This window comes from Lucilia cuprina, chromosome 4 (assembly GCF_022045245.1).
Source record: "Lucilia cuprina isolate Lc7/37 chromosome 4, ASM2204524v1, whole genome shotgun sequence".
Lineage (NCBI taxonomy): Eukaryota > Metazoa > Arthropoda > Insecta > Diptera > Calliphoridae > Lucilia > Lucilia cuprina.
Window position 1 is genome coordinate 20,013,966 of NC_060952.1, and position 13,250 is coordinate 20,027,215.

The window sequence follows — 13,250 nt, forward strand, 5'->3', positions numbered from 1 at the left end:
CAGTAAGTAATTTTTTTCCAAGGGGACTTTTTATGAGGAGTATGATGAGTTATGAAACGATTTGTGAACATTTCAACTCTCCAGCTCTATCCGTACAGACAGACGGACGAACATGGATAGATCTTAAAATTTAATAAGGACCCAGAATTTATACACTTTTATGGATATGTCACCTATATTTAGATCTGTTACAAATAGAATGCAAAATCAGTATACCCCTCATCCTTTTTGATGGTGGACAGACAGACAACATAGTATAATCGACTTCGCTATATGGACATATATTCCTTATATATTATTTGTTCGTAAAATTATATAAATTACTAATTATTAGTCACAACACCGTGCAGCAGTTATTTTGAAACTTGAAAAATTCTATAAATTTTTTATAACAGCTTTTATACCCCTGTAAAAGAACTTTAAAGTTTAAAGGACATGTGATTTCAAAAGATGGAATTCCAAATTGATATATAAACAAAATTGGATTTAATATTTATATCAAATGTAGCAGCGAATCTCTACATCAAACTAATAAAATTTATTTAAAAAAGTAGTTAAACAGAGTAGTTAAGTGAGTCGAATTAATAATATACATTGATAGAATGACTATCAGCTTTCATTTGATACCTATATTAGTATCATACAATACATAAAAATATTAAAAATATACGTTTAATTTCTTTAAACATTCAAGTCCTTTTATAGGGACATAAGAGCTGATTATAAAAAACGGGGCATGCATATTAACTTTTCTATGTGTGAAAGCTTTTTTCAAAATTGTTACAGGGTACAATAAGTACAAACCAACGTTGCGTTTATATCGAATATTAAAAACTATACAGCAAACAATTTGATCAATAAATATCTAACCGAATATCCTTCAGTTAATTTTTTCAATAAAAATCAATAAGAAAATTTTTCTTAGAAACGTAAAATTGTTATAAAAAATCGTATTTATCTTACCTAAAAATTCTTAAGTTTAGCACTTACCTAAAAAGAGAAGAAAAATATTTTTAAATTTTAATAAAAAAGTAATAAAATTGTATTTTTAGGTTTTGTGTAAAGTAAAGTTGTGTGTGGTTAAATTTGAGACTAAAATTCGTCATATACATTTTTTAAGCACATCCCTTACAGCTACCATTTATTTTACAGGTGAAGTCCAAAGTAGTGTTAGTATAACATAAAGTTTATATATGTTAAATATAGAAAGCTTTATTAAAAAGCTTTATTGTAAAAGCTGTGTTTTCTAACACTACATTAGCCAATTTTCTTACCATAACAGTGAGTATAAGCTTTTATAGAGCTTTTAACTATTTTAACGAGGGTGATATAAAAATATGTATTCTTTTAAACAATTTAGCAAAATCAAAAAATTTAACTCATTCCTAAATATTAGTGTATGAAGATTCAACACTTTTTCTACTTATACCCTACACCTCTATAGTGGGGTGGACCATCCTCTTGAAGAAATTCTCTTTTTTGACCAAGAATAAGTAAAAATATTAAGGAATTAAGGAAACTCCAAATTAAATGCGTTATTATTATTATATTATTATATTATTATTATAAAAATTACGTTTTTAAAATACTAACTGGTGTAGGGTCAACAATGTCCAACTATACATTCATACAGCTTTTTAGTTAAAATGGTACGTCTGTATAGGGTCCATGCGAAATATTTCAATAGGCTTCATCAAATGAAGAACTTGTGCGTACAAGGTTTATATGGACATACAGATAGACTCAGAAAGTGACTTTGGGCCGATTATATACTTGGGTTTAAGGTCCGATATTTTCAATAGGGCATAGTTTCAAACTTTGTCCTTCCCAAAATTCGCGGGAAGAAAATGTCGATGAAAAGATATCTCATATAAGTAACACCATTGAATTTCCCTTCTTGTCTGGGTATGATCATGGTTAACTGTGTTCATTCCAGATTAAGTAAGTGAGTTCTTTGTGAGTAAGAACAAATCCATGGCTTTTTTCACACATTCGTGTTTTGGTCTATCGTATAAGTAACTATGTGTTGTTGCAGTCTTACAGAGGCAATCCCATCTGTGTGGTTGAAAACGGAAGTATCTCGACATTAATGGCCACAATGCTGATAAAATTGCAACAAGTGTGTAAGAAACATAAAGAGTTGGCGGTGAGTCGTTAAAAAATTAAACGAAGCATTTTCAAACGTATTACTTTTATCACTTTAAAAGTAGTACTTTGTGAATTTGTTTACATTATGCAGACGTGATGTTTATTGACTTCCATAGAAGCTAAAAGAATCCAATTTTGTTTACAATATATTGTTTTTGTACTGAAATTTTTTGAATTGAACTCATTTTATTTTGGAGGTTATTGATAAATGCATAAAAACTACTTCCTGAGAATGACTTCAGATATAGTGAATTTGGAATAATATAAATATAATATAATAAAAGGAACATCCCTCCTATGACAAGCCTGTGTTAAAATCATCACTTCTTCAAGTCCATTTCATTACTTCTATGGAGTATATTCTACTCCTTTTTCTCACCTTTGAAAGTTTTTTTCTGGGACAGGATAACTGATTAGGTCAACACTGCTGGTGTTCGCACAAAAACTCTTCGACGACTTTTCTTTAAAGGGATACATATATGTAAATATTCATGGGAACACAAATTTCACAGCTTATTTCCGGGAAGGGCGTCTATGTTCCAAGCATATTATAACAAAAGGCAACGTTTAGGAATTATTATAATGTTGCTTAGTAAAAACTTTAAAATAATTTTATAGCTGGATATTGGACTTGTTAGTTTCTTTGTTACAAATATTGACAATAGGGTTAACGATAAGAGATTATGCTTCATATCAATTACACTTGTGGCTTGTTTAGGACAATTGGAATATTTAAACAATCGGAATATTACCCTCATCATAGTAAAAATAAGCTCGGCAATATTAAAATATATAAAATCCGGACAATAGTTGAAGCATATAATACATTCAACACAGATTTCCTTCAATATCTTCATCATTAATTTAACTATGTTGCACACAGTTAAAAAATGTTTAAAACGAATCAAATTAGTCCTAATAACAACTACCAAATATTTTTAATAAATTTAAACCTAAAAATGTAATAAAATGGAACTAAAATGAAAAGAAATCTCAAGGATACTTTATTAAATAATAACGTATGTACAACATTCTTCCAAAAATGCACTTCATAAAAAAGTAAACAAAATCACACAGTGATGCACACACAAAGGCAACAGAAAAAAACTCTTAAAATATGAACAACAAGGACTTCAATTTTTACAGGTACGAGAAGGTCTATTGTGTGTTAAAGTAAAGCAAAGTTAAAGGAAAGGAATGATAAAATATGACGATACATTTGACCTTAAAAAAGAAGACGTTGCAATTGAATTTATTCCACAAAAACTAAAACCAAAAATGAAAGTGGACACATACTAATAAATTACATGTGTGTTTGAATGTAGGAGTATTCAAGTGTATGTATGTGTGTTTGTGGAAATTTTAAGCCTAAAACAGCATCTGCAAAACTTTTAAAAGGATTAAACAACAACACCGGGGAATCGATATTACAACAGTGCATAATTTTATTTTCTACATGCCTGTGTATATGTAATTAAATGTTCTCTAATGTTCAAAATAGTTGATAGGAAAACAGGGAAAAGGTGGAAAGATTAGAGCAGTAACAAGTTATGCACTATTTCCCTTTTTATATTCATATGTATGTTATGTATGCTTACGGGCATTTTTTGGGTACAGCTGAACTAATGAATTTTCCAATAAAATACCAGCCAGCTACTGGGAGCTTTTCTATGATTTCCCGTTTTTGGAAGAAGCTAAGTTTTAAGGCTGTTAGGGTGGTAATGGGGCGTTCGTATAACATGCAACATGAATTATAATGTCATTACGTAGGAGTACTAGTGTAAGTTACGGGATGATGCTTGCATCTTTAAATGTCAAAAAAAAACTACCAACAGCACAATATTTTAAATACATATGTATATTTACTTCCTGTGCAGTTGATATGTACATAATGTTGCAAGTTTATGCGAAATAAAGCTTTAATTTCCAGTAAATATTTAGCAATAGAGATTTGCACTTTTAAGATTGTACCAACTCACACCCTTTTTCAAAGACAGCCAACAGCGCAGATGCAATTGCAATTATATATATGTATGTATGTATGTATGTATGTATGTATGTATGTATGTATGTATGTATGTATGTATGTATGTATGTACACTCATGTTGTTGTCGTACTTGCATCCTTTTTCGACCAACATCATACCGCTTTTACACTTCCTAACGATAAAAAAAACTTTACCATAGCAACAGAACAGGGAGAAATGCAAAGTTTTCAACTGTTCATAAATACAAATTTGCAAGCTCCGCTACACTGAAGTGTATGAGTGAGTACTTATGTACATCAACCCGCATGGAAAACAAAAGTATTCAAAGCTGCTTTCTGCTGATGTTTATTTTTTTTCTTTTGATTCCAAAATACTCACACCAGCCAATAGTATAACAATCCAACATACAAACAACATACTCTTACATACCCACAATATTAATGAACACAAATAAATAAATAAATATTTCATAGTATGACCTTGGCCTCTAAAAAAGAATTTCAAGTTTATAATTCTATATAACCTCACAAATACAAACTCACTTACTCACACGCTATTTCACTCCACTCCGCTTACTCTTGCTAGCAATCTATGCAATACAAATGCATCTGGTATCTATATCTGTGTATCTATAATTATACTTTCTGCACTTTTTATACACACGTACATTCATTTATTATTATGACTATTTTAAACATATTTTTTTTTAATTCTCTGTTTAATTTTATTATAATTATTATAAATTTTTCCCGCAAAATGTTATTACTTAACAAATATTTGTTTTTATTTTTTCAATTCTTCTTTAGCTATCAAACTTATAATTTAAAGTAAACAAAGTGCAACAACTGCAATGAATAAATGCATTCCGTTTATAAACATTTGGATAATTCCAATTTTTAGGTAAATTTTTGTGTTTGAAAATTAACGTGTGTGGGCTGCAAGAAATGTGTGTGTATTTTTTCAATTAATATTTTTTAGCAAAATAATCATTAGATTAAGGCATTCCAAAGTTGCAAAGTTTTTGGAAAATTTTTATATTAATGAGGTTATTACCTGTTCAGTAGTTGTAGATCTAAAATCTTTTGTAAAGATTTTTTAAAGCTTTTTTTGGCAAAAGAATTGCACTACAGTCTAGTCAATAGAATTGACTATAGCCCAATATTGTACCCAGTTTAGTCTACAGTACAAACTGGACTCAACGGCACCATAGAATAGATTATGGTCCATAATCTTTATATATATAGTCGTAGTACTAATGGACTATATTCTGAACTAGAGTTTAGTCTATAGACTAGACGAGTCATTTCTATAGTCCTGTCTATCTGGGCTAAAGGCTTAAGACTGAACTAAGGTAAAGTTGAAATTTTATAAAAGTCTGGCCAATAGTCAAGTCATTAGGAATATATATTTAAATCTATAGTCTGGACTATAGGGTTTTTTGTAGTCTGAGCTATTGTCTATTCCATAGTCTGGACTATAGTCCAGTCTACAGTCTGGATTATAGTCTATTATAAAGTCTGAACTATAATCTAGTCAGTAGTGTGGATATTTAGTCCATAATCTGAACTATACTCTAGTTTATAATTATAGTCAAGTCTATAATCTGGACTATAGTTATGTTTATAGTCTTGACTCCGGTCAGGGTCAAGTTTAAGGTCGGGAATATATTGAAACCTTTATTTGAGAATATGTATACTCTATAGTCTGACTATAGTGTATTCTGCAGCATTATGGTCTAGTCTTTAGTTCAAATTATTGTCTAATTTATAGTCTGTGGTACAATCTAGTCCTTAGTCTTGACTATAGTCAAGTCTATAATCTGGATTTTTGACTAGACTATAGTTTAAACTATTTACTAGGCTATAGTACATACTAATCTAATCCACAGTCTGTTATGTATATTAGTCTGGAATATAATCTAGTCCAGAGTTAGGACTATAATGTAGTCTTATAGTCTTATAGTCTTATTATAGTGGATTCTAGTATATAGTCTCCACAGTAATCTTATAGTCTGCAGTAAAGTCTACTCTTCAATGTGAATCATAGTTTATAATCTGCACTTTAGTATATTGTCTGCATTATAGTCTACACTATGGACTGGACGATAGTCTGCACTATATTCTATAAAAATGCATAGACTATAGTCTCGCCTTTACACTAGTCTATAGTTGGACTTCATACTAGTTTAGAGTTTATTAGAATCCATAGTGAAGAATATTGTCTGAAAGATGGTATAATCTTTTGTTTGGCTTTAAGCCTAGTCGAATTCAGAAATATTAAGTAAGCAATATGAAAAAAACAAATTAAAACATTTTGGTTTATAATGTATAAAAAGGATAATTATCAGTTTTTGTTATCTACAATCTAACACGAATCTTCCATTGAGAAATAATTATATTTTGAAGATTTGAGAAAATATTTAATTGATTAAAATTTAACAAATAGTTTTATACATCATATAGCTTTTAAGTTAACTTCTCTTTCCACTCTTTGAAAAAGTTGACCATTTCAAACAAATGACAAAGTACACATACAATGACTGGTTATAAATATTTTCGAGTAGTAAAAAAATGTATAAGTGCAAGTATGTATAAAAAAATATTGATTGCATGTTTTGAGTTACAATAATTCAAAAATATTATTAACTACATTATGAAAATATAGCAACAACAACCCGCTAGTTTTGCAAATAGTCAATTTATTCCTTTTTTAACGCCATTGATTTGAACTTATATACATTGTTAAGCAATAGTTACTTCATTATTTCTTAGTAATGTAGAGTAATGTAGCTCCCCCGATCTAGCCCATACTAATGCAGTCATAGCTAGATCTTCTTAAAATCTAATGAGATCCCAAAATATATAATTTATATAATCTCATGATAATAATCACTTATAAATGCAGGGAAATGTGAGCAGGCATACGCACTCACAAACTGATACTTGCACTCTCAAACACACATATACATATACACATAAAAGAGCAATACATAAACTTATGCACAAAAAGTGAATAAATGACAAGCCCAGTTGACAACTACTACTTGGTTTTCTCGTACTTTCATCGTACGTAGTATTTAATAGATGTAGATACAGAGAAAAGATGCCTGGTTTTTAGCATTACATTAAAATAATGAATAGATAGAAAGAATGAACGAACGAATGAATAAACGTAAGCACACATATAAAAGGATATGAAAAATGTAACGAGTAAATTTTTTGTATGTATTGGTATGTGGTAGGTATTATTGTTGTACTTTAAGCTCCGAGTAACTTTGTATTGCTTCTGTATGCAATTTTAATAGTGGCCTTGAACATGAACTGCATTTGCGCAAATTATTCCAATTTTATATTTTTTCACCTTTTTTATTATTCTACAAATTTTTTTGTTCTGTACTTTGTTTTTTTTTCTTCAGCAGAAAGAAAAATTACAAAGAATATAAAAGTGCAAAACAAACAGCTACAAACATTTCACATAAAAAATGAGAAAAAGAGGAATTAAATAAAACATCGTGTAATGCAAACAAACAAAAAGAAAGAGAGAACAATAATACTATGTGCAAGTGAGTAAGAGCGATTTAATAAGATGATGAAAAAAATGCATAAAACAGCAAACTACAGAAATTAAAGCAATTTAAATCAGACATACTCACACCTACCCACAAACTTAATATACATATTAATTTGGACAAAATTATACTAAATCTGGAGAAACATCACTAAAAAAAGAAAAGTGAATCTCAGCTACTCACAGCCTGATAAATTAAGAAATTTAAACATTTTGTTTAAACCATTAAACTGTAGGCAAAAAAAATTAACTGCTTGATAGGATTGGAAGTATAGTTTTATAGCCTTCCCCTCTATACTCAATATACATTGTATGTTTACATGTTTAGAATACTGCACTATTTCTTATCTAATGGTTGACAGTGACCAGCGGATAAAAAGGCAAAGCATATCGAAACAATTTGGTTTTTGATTGATAAAAACAAGAGGCGGATTTTAATTATTAAGACCTATTGTGAAGGGCAGGAAATTCTGATTCGACGAACATCTTTCCTTTTGGGATACCAAAGAATTTAAAGTATGAAATGAAATGATTTCCTATAGAGACGCAAATGAAATGTTAAACTTTGAGAAAACCTGGTAGTGACCTAATCCACCTTTTGCGACCAGACTGAAGCAGTATAAGGCAGCATTGACTTAATTATGATACTCTGCTCATGAGATTATTTTCAGATCTGCTGTATAATACTTCTAATGCATTTTCTGATAGTAATGGACACGTGTGATCTTCAGTTTAGAGTTTTGGTGGGAAAAAGACCCTAATAATTGATATTGCATTTTCTGATAAATACGTGTGAGCTTTAATTTAGGGTTTTGGTGGGAAAAACCCTAATAATTGACTCCCTCAGAAAACTAATTTGTCCCTAAATGGACCAATTAACAAGTTTTTATTATCTATATAACTATCTATTTATCTATCTATCTATCTATCTATCTATCTATCTATCTATCTATCTATCTATCTATCTATCTATCTATCTATCTATCTATTTATCTATCTATCTATCTATCTATCTATCTATCTATCTATCTATCTATCTATCTATCTATCTATCTATCTATCTATCTATCTATCTATCTATCTATCTATCTATCTATCTATCTATCTATCTATCTATCTATCTATATAGATCACAGATCCTACTACAACCTTACAGAATTATTTGACAACTTGAAAACGATTTGAAAGTAATAAAAGCTTTTATTGCCTGATTCATTTAGAAGGCGTTGCTGTCCCACTGTTCGTACTATACAACTGTACCTACATAATTACAAATACATACTGTGTATGTATAAGTATAAAAAACAGGTAGCTTTGTAGTAGTGTAAAAATTTTTTTGGAAGTCATTTCTATTACTTCTCAATTGCAACTATTATTCAATATTAATACATGGCACAACGGAAAAGGCAGGCAAAAACTACTTCCCAATCTGGGAAAATTTCAATTTCAAGGTCAGTTAGTAAGATACAGAAAGCTTTATGAAACTATATCTAAACCTTTTAACAAAATATTAAAAAAAAACTGGTTCAATAAATAAAAATAATAAATTTTCTCATACTATATATTTGAAAAAAAAAAGTATTGTATTATTCGACTTAGAACAGGCAACAGGCTATATTGGCATTGAATTTTTGTTATTTTCTAAACAAAAAAATCTAATTTGAAACTGGAAATTTGTTTTCTATATAAATTTGTCTCAATATTTGTTTGTATTTTTCTTTGTAAATATATATATATTTTTTGTTATTTGTGGGCGTTTCTATGTGTGGGCTGGGCGTGTGCCACCGTATTTGGCACAAGCTTTATAATGTATTTCCTCTGGTTATTGTTTTTGTTGCATTTGCAGTTGTAATTTTCTATTTTATACAACAAAGTTTTGTAAAAAAAAACTGAATAAAAAAATTTCCCCAACTTTTATTACAAAAAAAAAAAAAACAGTTTGTTTAAACAAAATCTTACGTAAAAACGACTACAACAACATTGCTGGTGATGATGATGCAGTGAAAGCTTTATTATTGTTGCAAACTTATATGTAAATATATTTATATTTAAAAATTTTTGTATTTAAATCAAATTTAGATATGGCCGACTATTTTGTAATGTAGTAGTTAGAAATGACTAACTATTTAAATATTGTTATTGTTGTAAATAGAATATTGTTGGTGTACACATGTTTGAACATAAGCTTGTGTTTACCTGTGTGTATTTGTGTCATAATTAATTAGTATAGATTTTTTCTATGGTTTTCATTTAAATTTTCTTTTTTTGTGATTGCATGTCATGTCAATGTCTATCATTTTGATGAAATGATAATTTCTTATGCACCAGCACCAGGTTAATCATCATGTATATTGACACTGTTTTTAGGGCAGGACTATGTGGCAATCAATTTTGTATTTTTTTCCCTTAAATTTGACCTAATGAAACAATTTTAAATTCAAGATTTTTTATTATTGTTGTTTTTTTAGTACATAGTCTTAATATTTTAAGTAACAGCTGTCACTATTATAAGTTTTTTTTTATAAAATTTGAATTTAACAATGTATTAAATTGCAAAATTATCCCAGCTAAAACTTACATTGAAAAGTAATGAGTTAAAAACCTAAAAAACTAGCATTCAACTTGCTATTTTGACACGGTGCTGAAAATGGAGAAGTACGTATCTATCTATCTATCTATCTATCTATCTATCTATCTATCTATCTATCTATCTATCTATCTATCTATCTATCTATCTATCTATCTATCTATCTATCAATCTATCTATATATATATCTATCTATCTATCTATCTATCTATCTATCTATCTATCTATCTATCTATCTATCTATCTATCTATCTATCTATCTATCTATCTATCTATCTATTTATCTATCTATCTATCTATCTATCTATCTATCTATCTATCTATCTATCTCTATCTATCTATCTATCTATCTATCTATCTATCTATCTATCTATCTATCTATCTATCTATCTATCTATCTATCCATCTATTATCTATCTATCTATCTATCTATCTATCTATCTATCTATCTATCTATCTAACTAACTAACTATCTATCTATCTATCTATCTATCTATCTATCTATCTATCTATCTATCTATCTATCTATCTATCTATCTATCTATCTATCTATCTATCTATCTATCTATCTATCTATCTATCTATCTATCTATCAATATATCTATCTGTCTATCTATCTATCTATCTATCTATCTATCCACCTATCTATCTATTTATCTATCTATCTATCTATCTATCTATCTATCTATCTATCTATCTATCTATCTAACTAACTATCTATCTCTCACGGATTTCAATCACCTGACTGTTAAAAGATTTAATAAAAAATCTATCTCAAAACCGAAATTAATCCATCTATCTATCTATCTATCTATCTATCTATCTATCTATCTATCTATCTATCTATTTATCTATCTATCTATCTATCTATCTATCTATCTATCTATCTATCTATCTATCTATCTATCTATCTATCTATCTATCTATCTATCTATCTATCTATCTATCTATCTATCTATCTATCTATTTATCTATCTAACTATCTATCTATCTATCTATCTATCTATCTATCTATCTATCTATCTATCTATCTATCTATCTATCTATCTATCTATCTATCAATCTATCTCTCACGGATTTCAATCACCACGGATTTCAATCAAAACCGAAATTAATAATTTAGTTTTTAATAGATTTAAACAAATTTATATTGACATATATTGTGTTGTGTTTAAAAACGCTTTATAAACGTTAATAGAAAACTTTCTCAAAAGGAACTTCTATAGGGACCAAATAAAATTTTTTCATTATTCTACAATCTAAAAAAATATACTTTTAAGCTTTTACGACAAACACTTCGATGTTTAATGGGCAACATATCAGATTACAAAAACTTATTTATATGTAAGTTAGATTTTTTTTTTAATTTTTGGTTAAAAATCGGTAATCAGTAATGACAATGACAACTACATATCAAATGATAAGGACAAATTCATTATCTTTGCAGTAGCTTTTGGGACTTAATATTTAAAAATAAATAATAAACTTTTCCATTACATGTAGGGTACCTTAATCACTACAAAACTAACAAAATCCTACCTTCTTAGAACATAGTACTGTCCTACGCTGACTGACTGCCTCGTTGGCTGGCTGGTGATTCATTCATTGTGCAAGTGAGAGGCCTTGACATTAAGAATGAGATAGAATAAGTGAAAATGTAAGTATTTGTGATAGTGAGAGTTACGAAATACGAAAGTACAAGTAAATAAGAGCAAGCACCAGCAAATAGTACGAGTATAAAAGCGAATAAAATATAAATTGAAAATACAACAAAAAACAAAAATATATATGCCAAAGTATACGAAACAAATGAAAGCAAAATATGAAATGAAAATGAGAAGAAAAACTAAATAAACTAAAGAAAAAAAATATGAAAATAAAATAAAAATATTTTAAACACGTTCGAAAAAGGTAAAACGAAGACACGAGCAAGCAAACTTATCAAATACATACAAAACAATATAGACACATTAAAGGTTTTTTTTTTTCTTTAAAACAGCTGGTGGCAGGGTATGAACAACAGCAATAACAAAACATATAACACAACTAAGCTTTACATATTGCACTGAGAATCAAAACACAAACTTGTACGATTGCAATTAGAATTAGGACTTAAGGTACTAAAATATACAATTTTACAGCAATAGTACCTACTTATTGATAGAAATTGTATTGCAAAATACATTTATTAAAAATTGTCTATGAAAAAAAAATTATTTTAACTTTTCTTTAAAAAGAAAATTTATTTTAACTTTTCTTTAAAAAGAAAATTTATCAAAAATTTTCTATAGAAAGAAAATTTATCCAACATTTTTTATAGAAAGAAAATTTATCGAAAATTTTCTATAGAAAGAAAATGTATTGAAAATGTTCTATAGAAAGAAAATATATTGAAAATTTTTTAAACAAAATTTATCAAAAAATTTTTATAGAAAGAAAATATATCGAAGATTTTCCATAAAAACGAAAATTTATTAAAATTTCATAAAAAAATTACTGAAAAAATTATGAAAACGAAAATTGATTGAAAATTTTCTATGGAAAAGAAAACTTTTTTATTGAAAGTAAATTTAAAAAATGAATAAATGTTCTTTACATTTTTTAGGAAAATTTATACAAAAAAACAATTTATCAAACATCTTTAAAAAAAATGTATTAAAAAATTTTAAACAGAAAAAAATTACCGAGGTTTAAAAAATATGAAAAAATAAAATGTATAGGGTAGAAAGGGGACCATACGACACTTATTTTGAGACGATCTCGAATTAAAACCACAATTAAATCTTTACATCTTTTCTATGTCATCTTAATGTACATTTTTCTTTAACTTTTCCGCACTGATCATGAGATAAATTCTCCAAGAAGATGAAGCAGATTTGTTATTAGTAAAATTAAAATTAAAAATTATTTTGCTGAATAATACTTTAATTCCTTAAACAAAATATAATAAACCAGATAGT

General features: G+C 28.1%; 1 protein-coding gene across 1 annotated transcript in view; it reads right to left on the reverse strand.

Annotated features, from left to right (window-relative positions):
- The window catches only part of LOC111684256 (palmitoyltransferase ZDHHC16), a 177,265-nt gene that overhangs the window by 84,209 nt on the left and 79,806 nt on the right, over positions 1-13,250 (reverse strand). The window lies entirely within an intron of this gene.